Consider the following 19,234-nt stretch of genomic DNA (forward strand, 5'->3'; position numbering starts at 1 on the left):
TTTCATTTCAATTATTTGAGTTGATTTTATTTTGTAAGACTTAATCTTGTAGCCTTACAAATTTCATCATGTACATGTCAAGTGTTCAATGTGTATAACTCATTATTGGTCAAATCCGTTCCTATCTAACATATGACTATTGAATAAAATGACAAAGACGTTGTTAAGAAAAAATGACTTTTCCCGGATGAAATGAAAATTTGATTCATGTAACAAGGAAAAGATTTCTCATTCATTATCCAGAAAGATATGTGGCCATGAAATAAAAATTAAATAAAACAAAATTGATTGTGTGGTAGAATAATGAAAACACTTGTTTCTTTCATATTTTGGACTTTAACTTCATGGAACGATTTGCTACTACTGAAACATGAAAGAATTGAAATCTTATATCAAAACACTATGTATGGATAATATAAACTGTCTAAACAAGAATTCTTGAACAGTAAACAACTAGAACTTATCACTCACTACAAGTTCAAATTTTGTTAAAATAAAAGTTACAATTTTGATAAATTTATTGATAATTTAATGTTCCAAATTTTACTGGATCTAATCATACACATACTTTGATGAGAACATAAGAATCTCAATAATCATTTAAATCTATTTCGCTGTGTGTGTTAAAATATCATGAAGATATATTATACTTAACAAAAATAAAACAGATGTTTATTATTTTTAAAAATAATGGCTAAGAAAAACATAACAAAGTTGAGATGGCCGAGTTGGTCTAAGGCGCCAGATTAAGGTTCTGGTCCGAAAGGGCGTGGGTTCAAATCCCACTCTCAACATGTTACTTTTTATCCTTCTTATTTTTAAAAACTCCAATTAAAAATGATTTTTTATTTCAGGAAAAAAATTCCTAAATTTAAATATATTTGACAAATTTTTTATAAAAAGCAATTTTTTCGATAATTTATTCTACAAATAGATTTGTTTTTTTTTGGAATAAATTTTAGATATTTCAGTCATTTTTTAAGAGATGTTGATGATTCACTAATTTATGAATTTCTATAATATCGACCAAAATTTAGGAGAAAAAAAATTTGAAGGCGTGTTTGGAATGAACTGTTTATATATATATATATATATATATATATATATATATACATAAACTTTGCTTTTTTAAAATTAACTTTTTTGAATTTATTATGAAAATATATTGTTTTCTATAATATATTTTAATTATTTTTATTTAAATTTTAGAGGCTATTTTAAAAATTATTTATATAAATATGAAAGGTGATAAAAAAAAAATTAATATGAAAAACATATTAATAACATTTCAAGTTCATAAGTTTGTTATAAAAAAAAACATTACACAACTATTTTTAAAAATTATTCTTAAAATTTGGTTTTCAAGGACAATTTTAGAAAATCTTCCCACTCAAACCCTAAACCAACCTTCTATCTTTTTCCAAAAATTTAGATATTTTTCAAGTGGTGGCTTCATTATAGTATGGTGCCTTGTTGCACTTCAAATAATAGCACTAATGCACACATCGATGCAAAAAAATTATCAATTTACAATTCAGTGGTTGATTGAGTTCGAAATGATTATATTATAAATATATAATTTATATTTTATTAAAATTAAAAATAATTATAAGAAATTAATATATATATTAAATTTTTAATAATATTTTATTTTTTATATTTGATATGTTAAATTAAATGATAATGATAAATAAAATTATATTTATATAGTAAATTTTATTAAATAGAATATGTATAATATTTAAATATAAAGATATATTTAAAAAGAAAAAAAATTATAACATTTAATTTGCACATGCGTTTTTTTTTATTTATTTGGTAAAAAATAGGATTTTTAGAAGAAGAATTAAAGTCGCCACTTATTTTTGTTTTATTTTTTAGGAGAAAACAAAATAAGAAAGAAAACCCTAAGTGTAACTCTTTATTTGAAAAAGACGGTCTATGAAAAAACCAAACCTGGATTTGGGGGTCAGGTTACTTATTGGGAAGGTACAGTAAAGATTGTAGCACCCCTCTAAGCCCCTAAAAATGAGTCTTTACTAAATAAGGTGAAACAAGTATGACAATTAATAAGGAAATTAATGGATACCAATGAAATAATTAAATAATAAAATGAATCGAGCATGATAACAAATAAATAAATGAAGTAGGATTGATAACGTACCTTAGTAACAAGCAAGGATTGAAATATCGGTAAATACGGATATATCGGAAATATCGGAGAAATATCGGTGGATATTTTTCATCAAATATCGATGAGACAAAAATTATCCAAAATTGATGGGAATGCTTAGAAAAATCCAAAGAATGATAAAAATAAGTAAGAATATACATGTTAAAGTTATTTTATAAGTGTAATCAATGTTTTCAGAACCGGACCGATGATCGAACATGTGACGTCATAAATATATAATTTATATATTATTAAAATTAAAAATAATTATAAAAATTTTAAAATATATATGAATAAATTAAACATCAATAATATTATTTTATATCTTTGATATTATCAAATTAAATCATATTAATATTTTAAATTTTATTAAATGAAATATGTATAATATTGAAATGTGAATATATAAAAAAATGAAAATTTAAACTAATTTCATAATTTTTAAAAATATTATATTATTTTTATTTAATATTATAAAAAAATTTAAAATCTAATATATATTGTTTTGTTTGGCATATTAGATAACAAAACACATGTAGCCTAGTGGTGTCCTAGGTGGACTATAGTAAAAGATTGGTCCAAGGTTCAAATCCTCTTGGTGGAGTTTTGTTATGTTTTTTTTCATTGATATTTAAGCAATCCCACATCGGAAAATGAGAGGAACAAGGAGTCAAATGACTCCTATAAAAGTCATCCTCAGCAAAGTCTTGGCATGGTCTTGTGGGCTGAAAAAAAAGCCCACAGTAATTGGAGTGGATATGTGGGCTGTGTCATAAGACAGACCCAACATGGAATCCTTCCTTTCATGCTTACAATGAGAGGGTAATATTTTTATTTTGTAATTTTTTTTATAAAAAATTAAATTACACGGGTGAAATCTGGTTGGAAAAAATCGCCGATTTATGGCGATTTTATCAGCAAAAAATCGTCGATATATAGCCGATTTTGCCGATTAATCGCCGATTTTTTTCCATCCACCTCCGTCTTCTCCGCGCGTGCCTCCACTCGCCGATGTTTCGCCGATTTTTTGGTTCTCCACCGATATTTCGCCGATATATCGGCGATTTTGCCGATTTTTGGCCGATTTTTCCGTCGATCGATAATCGGTGCCGATTATCGTTTCGATGCCGCCCGATAACCTATATTTCTCCGAAATATTGGCGACATTTTCCGATTTTTCAATCCATGGTAACAAGTAATAATGCGCTATCATGGAAATAAGGTTAGCTCAAGTATAAAATGATCATATGCATATCAAAGAGTAAGACGAAGATCTAACAATATTCATTAAACATAACAATTGATAATAAAAAAAGAAAGCTCATATGTAGGGCCTTCACCAAAGTCCAATTTATTTTGCATGAATTAATATCACAAATTCCATCATTTTGGAATTATGAAAAATTCATTCATGTTTATTAAAAAAATCAAGGAAAACGAAAGATTTTTTTTTGAAAATTGAAGAAAATTCATGAATTAAAAAAATATTTGAAAAATGGAGTGGAATTAAAACTATTTAAAAGAAAACTAGAATTTTGAAATTTATTTGAAAATTGAAGTCTCGAAAATTATTTAAAAATTGGAGTTTTGAAAATTAAATTTAAGAATTGAAATTTTGGAAATTAAATTTGAAAGAAATTGGAATTTTGAAAATTATTTGACAATTGAAATTTTGAAAATTAAATTTAAGAATTAGAATGTTGGAAATTATTTAAAGATGAAATTTAAAAATAATAAATAAATGAATAAATAAATAGAATAATGATAATAATGAAAATAATAATAATTAAATAAATAAACATGAAAATTGGAATAATTGAAATCGAAAATTAAATTTGGAAATCGAAATTTTGAAGAATGATTTAAAGATGGAATTTAAAAAACAAATGAATAAATAAATAAATAAAATAATAATGACGAAAATAATAATGATTAAATAAATAAATGTGAAAATTGGAATTTTGGAAATTGGAAATTGAATTTGAAAATCGGAATTTTGAATATTTAAAGATGGGATTTTAAAAAATAAATAGATAAATAAATAAATATAATAATAATAATAATAGTATAAATAATAATGATTAAATAAATAAATGTGAAAATTGGAAATTGAATTTGGAAATTGGAATTTAGAAGAACTATTTAAAAATGGGAGTTTTTAAAAAAATTAAATTTGAGGATCGAAATTTTGAAAAATTATTTGAAAATGGAAATTTCAAAATTAAATTTAAGGAAAGGGAATTTTGAATAATTATTTGAGAATGAAATTTTTGAAAATTTGATTTGAAAGGAATTGGAGTTTCAAAAATTTATTTGAAGGTGACATTTTAAAAATTAAATTCAGAATTGTGGAATTTTTGGAAAATTAAATTTAAAAATTTGAATATTGGGAAATTAAATTTAAAATTAGAATTTTAGGAAATTATTTCGAGAATTGAATTTTGAAGAATTAAATTTAAAAAATTGGAGTTTTGGAAAATTGAATTTTAGAATTGGAGTTTCGTAAACTAAATTTAAAATAAGATTTTACAAGATTATTTTGAAAATGATATTTTTTAAAAGGAATAGATAAATGAGTATATAAATAAACTTGGAACTTTAGAATTTTAGGAGATTTTAAAGAGTTATTTGAGAATGAAAAAAAAAAAAAGAATAAACAAAATAAATAAAGAAATAAAGCTTTTAGCATTAAAAGTTTTTTAAAAAAATGAATAAAAAGATGGCATGTGCATTGTTCTTCCCAATCACATCTGATTGTCATGATTGCCAATAGTAAAGTTTGAACAAGAATTCTACTTAGCATTCCAGTCCAGATACCTTTGATGCTCGAAATGAAACAACCATCCCAAGAGAAACCAAAAGTAATTGCAATCCCAACAAAACCAACCTTGAGCTTATAAACCAAAGAGCCAAGTAACAAACACGTGGACCACAACCTCATCAGGAAAATAATTCATTCTTCAAAAGCACACAATAAAACTACAAATACAGTAAATCTAGCTGTAAGCCAATCCAAAAGTCTACAACCTTCCAGACAAACAGCCAAGATCTGGTTCTGAATTCTCACACTCGATTAAACAAAGCTTTTTTTTTTTTTCTAATAAAACCAAGATCCCGGGCAAAAATTTTGGATATCTCACTTGATCTTCGAAAAGGTCCTTTGAAACCAGTCATTCAGATCTACAAATCCACAACTACCTCGGACTCAAAGAAAATGTTAACCCCAGAAACGAATTTCTTACATCTCTTCCCTCTCAGCTTAGATCTGAAACAAGAGAAGAAAAGAAAAATAAAAAAAAACCATAAACTTTCTTGAGAGAGAAAAAAAAAAACTTCTAGTACTAGAAAATACAGGAAAATATTTTCCTAGTGATCATCTCATGATCAAAAAGTGATGATTACCGCAATGAAAAACATCAAGAAAAAAAAAATCAAATTTATAGATTTGAGAATCTAAAATTTCCACAAATGATAAAAAAAAAAAAAAAAACTGAACTAAATCGAAATTAGATAATAATACTGCAAAATGGAAGGAGTTCTTGGCAATTAGAGAGAGTTCCTCTCACCACTCTCCCTCTCTCACTCTTGTTAAAGCTCAGAGAGAAGCCCAAAAAAACCAGGGAACAACCAAAACAGAGCAAGCATGAAAGTACACTCAGATTCAACACAACTCAATGCACAACAAAATAAACTAACAATGCTCAAGTGCTAGGGAGAGATGATAAAAAAAAAAAAAAACAGTGATAACGAGGAAGAATGAATAAGAAATGCACAAAGAAACCATATTTGAAATGCTCATTTATCAACCCCATTCTTTTAAAAAAAACTCTATCTGCTTCATTCAAACAAAATAAAAAAGAAAACCCTAAGTGTGACTCCTTATTTGGAAAAGATGGTCTGTGAAAAACCAAATATGGGTTCGGGGGTCAAGTTACTTATCGAGAAGGTATGGTAAAGACCGTGACACCCCTTTAAGTAAAAAAAAAAAAAAAACGGGTCTCTACTAATAAAATGAAGTAATCATGACAATTGGTAAGGAAATCAATGGATACCCAAAACGATCATACACATATGGAAATCAAAACACGTATAAAGAATGGCCAGAGTGAGAGCGGGTGCGTACCTTGGCAACGAGCCATAATGCGTTATAAAAAATATGAGGTTAGTGCACAATTAATGAACATAAAATATGGCTCATATGCGTTCACCGAACATAATATGAAATCACCAATGATACACATTGCACTTCATTCAAAACTTATTTTTATTTTTAATAAAACTTCTCTGATGTTGGACTCCCACCAAATCCCATTTTATTTTTGCATGAATCAATTTCGTAAATTCCATCACTTAGAATCACAAAATTTAATTCACGCTTATTTTAAAACATTTAAAAAAAAAAATCAAGAAATGTGAAAATTGCTTGCTAGAAAGAGAAATGGCAGCAAAATTGATTGAAAATGAGATTTTTGATAACCTAAAACTCTAAGGAATGAAAAATTAAAGAAATGAGTTATTTGCAAAACTAGAATAAGAAAAATATTTACAGAATGGAGGTAGAGAAAAGTATTTTCAAAATCAAAGGAGGAAATAGGAGATGACACATGGCTCAAAAGGTGGCCATGCGCGAGGCGCACCATGCAAAAGCATTTTTATTCTAGGCCCAGGGTAGGGAGATTGCATTATAGGGATTAGTGGGGCTGCTGGGCTTGTCGTAACTGGACACTGCATTCCTCACCATAGCCAACTTGCCCACCATGAGGACTGTTTGTTTGAGCTCCAAATTTTCCAAGGGCTGTGATAGATCATATTTTCACATGGCATTTTCACATCCTGAATTCCCAGTAGTATCATCATAGCCACTTACCATATAGCCATCTCACACACTTTCAAGCCTGAACCCTTTTGCAACAGTCTACTTAGTAGCCAAGAGATTTTCAAACTGTATTTCCCATAATTTTGTATAATCTAATGACTTGCTTGGCAAACTCAGTCTCCAAAAACCAGTATAGGTTCTTCACATCTGAAGAATAACTCATGGATTGCCACCTAGAGATCACAATGGTTGTTATGTCCCCCATTTGTTGCCAAAACCTCTCATACATTGTCGGATTCCCGTGGTCGAGATTGATCACTCTTTTGTTGTCATCTTTAATCTTTGTGCTAGTGACAACCATACACGATGACGTTGAAGGCGATGACAGATAGAGGCTGCTCATGCTAACACGCGTTGATTTTTCTAAGGCGTCCGCCATTGACGCTTTGATTTGTTCTTCCCACCAATTCTCAACCTCATATACGAGTCTAGAAATCAAGGCCACATTCAAGGTGAGTGAGAGCACCATAAAATGCTTTAAGGAGAAGACGTCGGAAAGCTTACCCATCTCCGAGAGAAATAGAGAGACCCTCAAATATCCTTCAATATGCTTCATTGCTGGCTCACAAAATCAAATTCTAGTTTTCAAGACAAAGACAGACGTTGAAGGCACTATAAATAGGTGTATCACATTCATAGCTCCCTTGAAAACACTTCTGACAACATATTTCTTCTACAATCAAGAAATTAGTTCATGATTCTCTTGGGAATTCGCTGCTTCATGACGTTGGATCTCGAAAATTGCCCTCACACTGAGCTTAGATTCAAACACCAAAATATGTGCATCATAACGGCTATTCAATGGTTGGAAATCGCTAAAACCTGATGCCTTTGTAGGAAGTGTCTCCACTGAGTCGAAGTTGAAGAACTGAAAAATTGGATGAAGTTTTCCAGAGCATGCTTACACAACCCCTTGCCCCACACTTGGAAGAATGATGATGCTCGATGTGGTGTCGAATATGGGACGTAAATGAGGAGTATGGTGGTGAATTTGATGAATGTCAAAGATGATCGAATGACGGGTTTGCCTTGAGATGTTGGATGTGGAGAAGGTTGGCATGAGATATGGGTTTAATAGTGGAGATAATGGGTATTGAAGGATGAGATGGTGAAGTGATAGGTAGGGTATGTGCATGAAGTGGGTAGTGAGAGGTGGTAAAGGAAGTGGGTTTGGTGAATGAACCAACTATGGCAATAGGTGTAACGGATAGGTGAGAGAAATGGGTACAAGTGAAGATTTAGAAAGAGGGAAATGGGCTTAAAGATGGGCATAAAGGATATAGAGAGAGGAAGGTGGTGACGGGTATGGGATTAGTGGGGTATGAAATTGGAGATGAGTATGGGGGTTGAAAATGGAGTTAGATAGAGGCGACCATGTGCATGGGATGGGTGTGAAACATAGCCATGGGTTGAGAGAGAAAAATGGGTATGATAGGTGGCCATGTTTGCATGGCTCCCATGCACGCGTGGAGCTTCATACAAACATGGGGAATGACGGAAATGAACGAATTGGGGATGCATATGAGGTTATGAAGGAAGAGGTGGGTGGTATGAACATGAGTATGGTGATGGGAGCGGGATTCTTGTGTACACGAGTGGAAAATGGGTATGAATGGTTGGAAAGGTGGTAAGAGGAATGAGTGAGTTGGGTATTGGAAAATGAAGTTATAGGTGGTGAGTGAAACTGTGGGTAGAGGGATAAATGGGTTGAGTGGTGTGTTAAAGGCAAATGGAAATGAGTGTGGCATGGGTATGGTGCTTGTAATGGAGGGTGGCGAGTAGATATGTGAATGTTGAAAGAGATGAGGGGGTGACAGGTATGTCGATTAGAAAGATGATGAGGTGAGGCTGACCATGCATTTTAGACCTCATGCATGTGGGGAAATGGTGGAAGTAAGTTGAAAGTGGGTTAGATGGGCGGGCAAGAAGGGTGGTGGAGTGATGAGATGAAACGAGTTTGATAGTGGTGATGATAAGAAGATGCACAGAGGGGATCATGCATGATGGAGATGAATGAGAAGATGAGTGAGAGATATTAGGGGAATCGGTTTAATGGGTATGGGTGAAGAAGTAAAGAGAGGAATCGATTTAGTGGTGAGTTGGGTAGATATGAAGGTTGGTGCAGGAGTATTCAATCATGGGTTCGAGTAGTCGTGAGGTAACACTGCCAGGTTCATTTAGATACTTGCATAGTTGAACCATCTTTTGTTGAGTGGATGAGACCTACTACAATGGGATCTAAGCACCTAAATCTCCTCTGGCTACTACTGCTCCATTTGACGCTTGAACAATCTCTTTCAACTTCTTCAATGAGTCAATATTCTCCAATTTTGGCAATCACAGCAATGTCACTAACGCATCAAAACCCCTCATCCCTTACTTACATCTTGTTCCTCCTCTTCTTTTTGAGCCACAAACTATCAGCAGGAAAGCAAAAACCACAACCACAGGTACAACTCCACTCGTTTTTCACCAAACCCCATATCATACAATCCACCCACCACAACAAAAATATAAGGATGGTAGCAAAGACAACAACCAGAGTAAACGACGAGGATTAAGCAAACACAAGAACATGAAACACATAATGATATGGAACCCTATTACAGGTGACGCTCATGAGCTTAAAACAAGTGAGATTAACAAAGAAAATAAACAAGGGTCTCATATATCAAGTTTTAGAAACAAACTCATGCATCAATCTTGTACAGAGAAGGGCAAAGGAACCCCAAAAATAGAGCATGCACACGAAAGAATAAATTCGACCAAGACAAACAAATGGCTCCTCCTATCCATACCGAAACAGCAAGTTGATGCCCAAAAAAAAAAAAAAAGTTGAAAATGAAAATAAAAAGCCCTGTGGAAGTGAGAAAACAGGGAACTATATTAGTCAAACCTGGAAGACCCTCCTCAAGCAAAAAGTTGCTCTTCTTCGAGCTCCCCTCCCCTGAGAATGATCTCATTTTTCGCTCAATTGTTTGCCTGCTCCAACTCCCTTCTTCCTTAAGTTTCTTTCTAAGGCTCCTCACTGGTTCACTCTCAAGTTCTCTCAAATTTCTTCCACTGTGCTTTCAGTCGGTATCCTCTCAAATCGTCCCTCTATAACTCCAAAAAACTTATTTTTCATTGTCTCCCCCCGTTTTCTCTGTCCCTTCACCCTAAAAAAAAATCTTTATTCCTAAAATCCCAACCAGCTTGCAAAACACGCTCCCTTTGTCCCCTACAACTCGCCCTTCTCCTGTAACCAACCCTCCTTTTTGTTTAGTTCTTTCTTTTTCAAATGGTTGTCTCCTTCTTACCCAACTATGCCTTCTTTTTTCACTCAATTGTGTCCCATTCTTTTCAAATAGCTCACCCATCAGTCTCATGGCCGCGTAGAACAGATCATTTCTAGTCTTTTCTGGCCGTCTAAAACGACTCATCCTCACTCTATCCTTCCTCCCTTTTCAATCTTCCTTGGCTACCCGAGAACGACTCCTTCTAAGGGTGGCCAGAAAATAATAAAAAAATAAAATGAAATCCCTCAGTTTGAGGTCTACACTAGAAACCATATGTCTAGTGATTGAAAAATCGGTTTTTTTCTCCGAAATATTAGATATCAACCGCCGCTGAAACAAAATCGGCCACGATAATTGGTTGGGATAAAACTAAAAAAAAATTATTGAAATATCAGCTATAGGGAGACATATTGGCCAAAAAAAATGGCGAAAAAAATTGAGCGTGAAGCAAAGCACATGTAGTGGAAAAAAAAAATCGCGATTTTTTGAAAAATTCATATAATGATTTTTTGAAAAATTTGTATCGGAGGTTTTTTTTAAATTTTTCTTAATTTATCCATTTTAAAATTATTTATTTTTAATTTATCTTTTATTTTAAATTTATATTATCATTTTATTTTTAAATGCTTTTCATATTTATCTCATTAACCCTATTTTAAAATATTACTATCACTTCACTCTTAATTTTTTCTATTCATCCTTTTAATTTTATTTAATTTAAAATGTTTTATTTTAAAATATTAAAAATATAATTTTACTCAAAATTTGCTACAATATAAATTTTTTTTTAATGAAGTTTTAATAATTTGATAAGATACATTATTGATAATTTTAATCATTTAAATAAATTAATGTTAATATAAAAAAATGTCATCACATATTTGTAATAAAATTTTAGAAATTAAATCTCAAATAAAATAATTTATATAAATCAATTTAATTTGTTATTTAAAATGTAATCAAACATATTTTAATAAAAATATTTTTTAAATTTTAAAATAAATGAATATAAATATATTAAAGGAATTTAAACTAATTTTTTTAATAAAAATTTGATAACTATTATCTTTAATCATACTTATATCCATTATACTTACAAAATAACTTTAACATTATATATATATATATATATATATATATATATATATATATATATATATATATATATATATATGACAAATTTTATCATTTTTTCGAATAATTTTTATCAAAATATCCACCAATATTTTTTTTCAATATTTATGATATATCCGTAAAATTCAAGTACCAATATATCAGTATTTACCAATATTTGAAACCTTGCATATGTCTTGTATTTATAATTGCACATTTTAGTATATTGCAAATATATATCAGTATTTACCAATATTTGAAACCTTGCATATGTCTTGTATTTATAATTGCACATTTTAGTATATTGCAAATGAGCTCCAAAAAAAGGAGTTTAGGCTAGATGAAGGGAGAACCTAGTAAATTTTGTTCATAAAATCAAATTAAAATTGTCTTTGATTGAATTAAACTTATAAATTTTTTAGTTACAAGTTTTACAAATCTTATATAAAGATCAAGTGGTTTAAAAGATGTAAAAGATAAAAGTTTTAAAAATTAACAAGAAATAAATAAATTTATCACAAATAACATATTATATAGAGAAAAGTGTATTTTTACACACATTTAAAGAAAAAAAAAACATAAAATGGGAATTGAAATTTATAAAATTCAAATTCAATACTTTTTACTTGATAATAATTAGGATTTTATGCATTCTTATATCAAATATATTATCTTTAATAATATAAGTATTATTTTTAACCAAGTACAAGGTATATAAATTATAAATTATTATTATTATTTTTAAATCTATTTTAAATTTAAATTGTATACATATGTGGACCTGCATTTTTCACACGCATTCTCATTCCATGAGAAGCTCGTTTTTATATATAAAAAAAATGATTTTTTGAAAAAGTTGGATCAATCACTTATTGATTTTTTAAAGGGGAAATAAAATAAAAAATAAAACCCTAATATGACTTTTTTTTTTAAAGGAAAATATATATATATCTATGAAAATCAAGTTTGAATATGAGGGTCAATTGCTTATTGGAAAAGTACTATAGGGTAGCATTCTTTAAACCCTAAAACCCTAAAAAGGTCTCTACTAGATAAGTGAAACGGAATTGTGACAATTAATTAATTAATATGAATCCTAGAAACATGATGATATAAATAAACATACACAAAGTTAAGGTGAAGCTCAAGTTGCAAAAATATATAAAATAATAATAAGATAAATGTGCAAATGGATTTATTAAGTAAATAGGAAGAAAGGTTTAATGATTTCAAATATCAAACATATTTTCAAGAAATTTCAAAAGGGTTTATGGACGTTAAAAAGAATTTTGAATTAATTATTTAAAGTTATTTATTTGCCGAAAAGTTCCAATTTATTTTTAATAAGCTATTTGATTCAAACTTATTTGTGTTCAATTTTTATTCTTATTTACATTTATTGTTGCCAAAAGAATTTATTAAAAAAAATAATTTGATTTGTTTTTTTATAGGAAAATGATTTTTATTCACCTTTGTTAGAAAATAAATTTTTATAATTTTATTTATTAAAGTATTTTGATTTATTTTTAAAGAAAGATTTTTTACAAACTTAAAGCAAGATATTTACACAATAATTTTTTTAGATTTCATCTAGAAAGATATTCTTTATTACCAATTTATTTTTTTTAAAAAAGTCTTTTAATTCAATTCTTATTTAAAAGGTTTTGGATTTTATTTAGAAAGGAGATTTTTATGAATTATTTTTAAAAATATTTTTACAAATTTATTTACTGAAGAATATTACAATTTGATTTTATTTACAAAGGAATTTATTTTTATTATTTTATCATCCTATTCTTATTTTTTTTTTAAAATTAAGATTTCTATTTATAAAAATTACTTTTAATCGCATTCATATCGAGGAAAGAAAGTTTATATAAAAAATCATTTTTTTGAACAGCTTTATTAAAAATTAATAGTTTGGATAGTTTTTATTCAAAAATCAATTTTTTGAACAATTTTTATTAAATGTTATCTTTTTGAACAATTTTATTTAAAATTCAATTTTCTCAATAATTTTTATTAAACAACTACATTTTGGGATGATTGTTATTAAAAGCAATTTTTTGAATTTTTATTAAAAAAAAATTCTAGCTTCCTCTAAAAATATTTTTCTGAATTTTTTTATTAAGAAAATGTATTTTATTAAGAAGTATATTTTTTGAGTTATCATTTTATTAAAACACAATTAATAAATTGTTTCTTTTATTAAAACAAAATCTTTGGATTATGAAACATCCACTAGATACAACCGATAAATGTATAAAGAAGGATATGTATAGGGGCTAATAGAAATGAAATTGAAAAAAAATATATATGTATCCAAATTAGCTTATAACAAACTCAATTTTTGCTTAAGGTCTCATGCTCTATTTACAACATTTTTTAGTTTCATTTCATGACTTTATGCATCATAGGTTCGTGCTCAACTAACAAAATACCAATAGAAGTGGTGAAATAGGTTCATACAAAGCAAAAATTAACCCAAAGTAAATATTTAGAAATGTGCAAAACTTTCAACAACCCCAAAAACAATCCTCAACTTAATAAAATAAATATCATCAATAAAAATGAATCCAAATTAATAATAAAGCCCAATAGAAATATCTAACATGTTATAAGCCCTAATCCAAAATTCTAAATTAGTAACCAACAAATAAGCACAATCAACCAAACTAAATTTAGACCTAAATTCAATATCTATAAACCCAAAATCCAACCATCAATGAATCCAAACAAAGCCCAAACCAATAAAACCAAATCATAAAGGCCCAAATGAAATGAACACATCAAACACAAGCCCCAAGTAGACAAAATTCGAGCCCAAATCCAAAAACAATCACTATAGAGATGGAGGGAAAAGAAATTACCCATCTTTGAAATCCTATGGTGGGGAATGGGATGGTAGTGGTGCTGTGGAGGAGTTGTGGACATGGAGATTATGAGGGCAGTCGGCCATGGGAGATGGAGGGGGGAGAAAAAAAGGGGGGAAATCCAAAAGAAGAAAAGAAAATAAAGAAAAAAGAGGACAAAAAAAGTTGAAGAGGGAGATGGGGTGAGTGGATTTCTTGGAGGGGTAAGGGAGCCGGAGAAGAAAAATGAAAAAAAAAATCAAATAAAAATAAAATGATAAAGTTAAGATTCAAAGCATATGAACGGAAGAAAAATCAAAATGTAATGAAATTAAAATTTAAAAATAAAATTGGACTTAAAATTAATATAAAATAAAATTTCAATAAATTTTAGGATTTATAATATAATTATAATTTAATTTTTGTCTAAAATATGTTGTGTTATTGCATATATATAATTATAATTTAACTTTTTTTTTCTAAAATACTTCAAATATACATAATAAATATTATAATAAAAGTACTAAAACAATTGAAGTAGAGTTAAATTAGATTGCGCAAACAAGAAGAATCACATCCTAGAAACTTTCTTCATTTTCACTTATTTATGAGAAAATGTTGGAGTATTGAATTGGTAGATTAAACTTGGGAATTCAATTATATAATAAAATCTAAAGGAAAATGCTAAAGAGAACATGGTAATGTCAATCAATTGGAAAATATATACAATGGAATTTAAATTATTGAAGAAATAATGATAGAAAGGTTGGAGGTTATAAACGAATACAATGAGATTTGAAAATATACGTACTTGATGATACGGTTTGAATAGGTAGTCAGGCCTGTTGATGCCTCGCGTCTTTGATGATCCACGTAGTTGCCAGATGGGTGGACGCGTGATTTCAATTTATACAGGTTCTTGATCCAGTCGTTACACCTGCAAGAAGGCATCCGGACAGGGTGTCCGGACGCACCCTCCGATGGTTTTGTTAGCCATGGTCAGAGAGAGGAATATGAATCAGTTGGCCTTTTACCAAGTATTAGGAGGTTACCAGGGGATCCCCTTCTTCTTCGTGCGAAGGCATATATATACAGCTTCAGGGGTACTGTTCCTCTCATTAATGGCGAGGAGATATTTTATGTTTGTCATGATGACATTCGGAGGCAGCATGGTCATCGCCACCCTACTGGCGGCTGTCAGAAACCGTGGTAGGTGATGCTGCTGTCTAGATATCGTGGGAAGTGATCATGTAGAATGATCGTGGGAAGTGACTTGTTGTCACCTCGACCCGTCCTTTCACTCTGCAGATGTTGGGACGTGGGCCATGGCTGGTTGTCGTGATAGCGTGTAAGACTCGCTTTACTTTAATTGATGATCCAGACGATTATGTCTGGGTGGCACATGCTAATTGCCCGGATGCATTGTGGAGCGGATGCATTATGAAGGTTGTCCGGATGTCTGTGCTCTGCGAGCGTCGTTTGCTCTTCCTTGGATAGGAGAAGCTAAAACGTCTTTTGCCTTTCCTTGAGGTGGTCCGGATAGGAGAACTGCCTCATGCATATCTTTAGGGGAATCCGGATGGTGGTGGTTCAGATGATGATGAGTGCCACGTGTCACTGTGAGGTGCGTGCCACGTGTTTCCCAGAGGGAGGGGTCCCTACATTGCCCCCCTTTTTAACTTGCCTATTTTGCCAAAAAATGGGCGAGTTAAAAAACAACTGGCCTTTTTGAAAAACTGAAGAGGTCTCTTCGTCTGACTGGGTCACGTGGCGAGTGGGGGTGCGGAAGCCAAAAAAAGCCTTTATGACGAGCCGCCGACTCTGGGTATTCCCAGGCAGCATGTCGTTTCAATGATAGCTTGTTTGGACGTTTGGCTTTCCGAGGGCCTGTCCCCCTATAAATAGCGTACTGTACCTTCTTTTTCATTTTTTCTACTGCATTTTCCTGAGAGCCTTTCTTCTTCTTGCTTTTGTTGCGTCATTTGCTTTTTCTGAGTAAAGAAACTCGAAAACACTTTTGTACCGGTGATTTTGTGTCGCGACACTCGTTTGCTGCTGGTGTTCTTGTATCGAAACAACGATCTTTCTTCTTTAGAGCTTCATTTGGTACGTGTACTTTTGCTATTGCTGTTCCTTTTGTTGCGTTTTGTTGGTTCTTTGGTTTTGGTTTCTGATTTGTTTGGGTTAGAGTTTGTGTATTTTCTGGGTTACTTGTGTTTTACCCATTGCGGTTCTTGTGTGTAGGTTTGGGTTTGTGTTTGTGGTAAGAAATGGCTGCAAAAAAGACTATTTCATCTTCCAGGGCTAGCGAAGTTCGTGGAAAGGCGATAGATAAGCTGGATGCGAAGGAATTTCGGGAACGGTTCTGTATCCCGAATAACGTGGCTATTGAACTGCTGAATGGGAGGGTGCTTGTGCCTTCTGAGAAAGCAGAAGAAAAAACTATCATCTTCTCGAAGGAACAATTCAACGCGGGGCTCCGGTTCCCTTTGCCGGCGTTGTTCAAGGAGTTCCTCCACTTCACCAAGATTCCACCCGTCTTCATTCATCCCAACACCGTCCGGGTGCTGATGGGATGCAGCATCATAAACATGTTGTACAACCTCGATCTCACGCTGCTGGAGGTGTTTTTTTGTGTATTCTTTGAAGAAGGTAAAAAATGACATCTTCAGTATGTCCGCACACCTGCCCTCCTTCCAACTGGTGACGGAGCAGCCAGATTCGACAAAGAGAGGGGCGACGGGACACGTGGTGGTCCGGGGTGCATGGGCGGGGCTTTTGGAGCATCCGACGAGGCCTTTCTCTCCAAACTACTCCTTGGTGACTATTGTCCGGCTTTTACTTTGTTGATTTTTTGTTGACTCTTCCGAATGGTATTCTCATCTTTTGTTGCTGTTAATGTAGGTCCGGAATGGAGCGGCCACCTTGTGGACTGGGTGGAAAAGGCATCATTTGGCTGTCTCAGCAAATTGTTCGAGATAGACGCCAAGAAGAGGCAGTGCAAGACGCTGCTGACCGCGCGGAACCTGACGGCGGTCGTCCGGGAGCCCCGAGAATATGTCATCAACATTCTCCCCAGGAAGATGCCAAATGAGGTTGTTCCTGGGGAGCATTATACTGTGAAGGATTTCCCGATTTACGAGGCGTTAAAAGAGGCTGACGCTAAAAAACGTCGACTTCTCCTGGAGGATCGGGAGAAGAAGAAGAACGAAGGGACCCTTCGGAAGGCTCCCGGACAGAAACGTGACACAGACTCTCCTCCAAAGAAAACTCCAGCGAAAAGGAGGAAGCTGGTGAAGAAAAATGGGAAGGACGTGAGGGAGCCTTCTCCTCCCATGGAATTTGCTCCTCCGCCCATTATTCACGAGGTGGAGGTAATGATAGAGGAGCCAGTGAACGCTGCCCCTCATTCCATCTCAAGCGGATCCGGACACCTTGCGGGGTTGAACCTCAAGCACCTCCTTGGCAGCGATTGCGCCTCTAGCGAATTTGGCTGAGGAAGCTGCGTCTGTCAACCATCCGAACTCTCGTAATCCGGATGCCGATGTAGCTGAGGCCGTTTGTGCGGCCCTCATGGAGGAAGTGGGAGTAGAAAGTCAGAGTCAGCCTTCTGACGATCCGGACCGGCTGACTCTTGTTCTGGTGACGGGGCCACCCTCAAAGAAGCCTCGCTCGGTGCGCAATCTGAGGTCCGGACTCCTCGGGTGGCTTCAAGAGCGGCAGCAAGAGATTGAAGTTAGTTGCTCATCTGCCCACGACGCTCATCCAAAGGGGGGCGAAGTGGAGATGGTAACTGAGACACCAGCCGTCCCGGTGGTGGTCCCGGCTGAGGTTGCACCCGGGGAGGTGCATCCGGCCGTAAATGTTGAGGTTGCACCCGGGGATGTCCATTCGGCCGGAAATGTGGAGGTCTTGAATCCGGAACAAGAGTCCTCTTCTCTTGCCTCATCGGAGGGAGATCCTGTTAATGATGCGTCTTGCACCTTTGCTAGCCCTTTTAGCTATGCGGAGTTGGAAGAGAAGCTAAAACAGATTCCACCCGGCTTGCCCCTTGTCAAGCCTTCAGCCCAGATGTTCGAGATGGTGGAAACTGTAAAACTGTTTTTGTGCTTTTTGATTGTCATTCTAATGTGTGATTTCTAACTTTGCTTTTCTTGTTTGGCTAGTTGTTTGCAGCTGGTGAGTGGTCTACGTGGCATGACCAATCAATACGATCTTTTCACTGACTTGCTGCGGACTACTGATTATGTGAAGGCCTTCGCCACTCGGCGTAAAGATATTGAGGATCAGTTGCGTCTGAGACTGGTGGAGGCTGAAGCCAGCTTATCCACCGCCCGAGAGGAGAATGAGGCTCTCCGGGCAGATTTGGCTGACGCAAAGGGCCGGGAGGAATCAATGCATGCTCGTCTACTTGAGGCATTAGATGAGATGGCCGGTTTGAGGGGGGAGGTGAGACAACTCTGGACAGAAGTTTCTATCGAAAAGAAACAGAGGGAAGATTTGCAGCTGCGCTTGGTTGCACAAAAAGAGGAGCTAGAACGGGAGTTTGCTGCAGAGAGGGAGGAAATTGAAGCAGAATACCAAAAACAAGTGGATGATACGTTCATCTTTGGGTATCGGTGCTGCATGAAGAAGAACGGTATCAAGCGGGACGTGCCTTCAATTCCTCCGGGTGAAGAAAAGAAACTTCATGACAAGCCTGCTCCCTGATAGTTTATCTCTTTTTGTAACTTCTTCTGTAATCTTCCTTCTGTATTTTTTTTGTGGTCCGGAGACCTCCTTGTTCATATTTTTAGCTACATCAATAAAAATATTTCTTTTCTCATCTGAACTTGTCTTTGCTTTTTTATTGATAATACTGCTTTAAATTAGACACATTCCACGATCTAAGTAACGGAGTTCTGTCCAACTTTTGTAAATGATAGGCTCCATTGCTACTTGC

The 19,234-nt window shown here is 33.1% G+C and overlaps 1 non-coding gene across 1 annotated transcript; it reads left to right on the top strand.

Moving 5' to 3' along the window:
* Positions 1–713: 713 nt before the first annotated feature.
* Positions 714–794, top strand: TRNAL-AAG (transfer RNA leucine (anticodon AAG)). The gene has a single exon. It is a non-coding gene; the product is annotated as a tRNA-Leu (tRNA).
* The last annotated feature ends 18,440 nt before the right edge of the window (positions 795–19,234 follow it).

The sequence above is a fragment of the Vitis vinifera genome, chromosome 18, assembly GCF_030704535.1.
Source record: "Vitis vinifera cultivar Pinot Noir 40024 chromosome 18, ASM3070453v1".
NCBI classification, from domain to species: Eukaryota; Viridiplantae; Streptophyta; class Magnoliopsida; order Vitales; family Vitaceae; genus Vitis; species Vitis vinifera.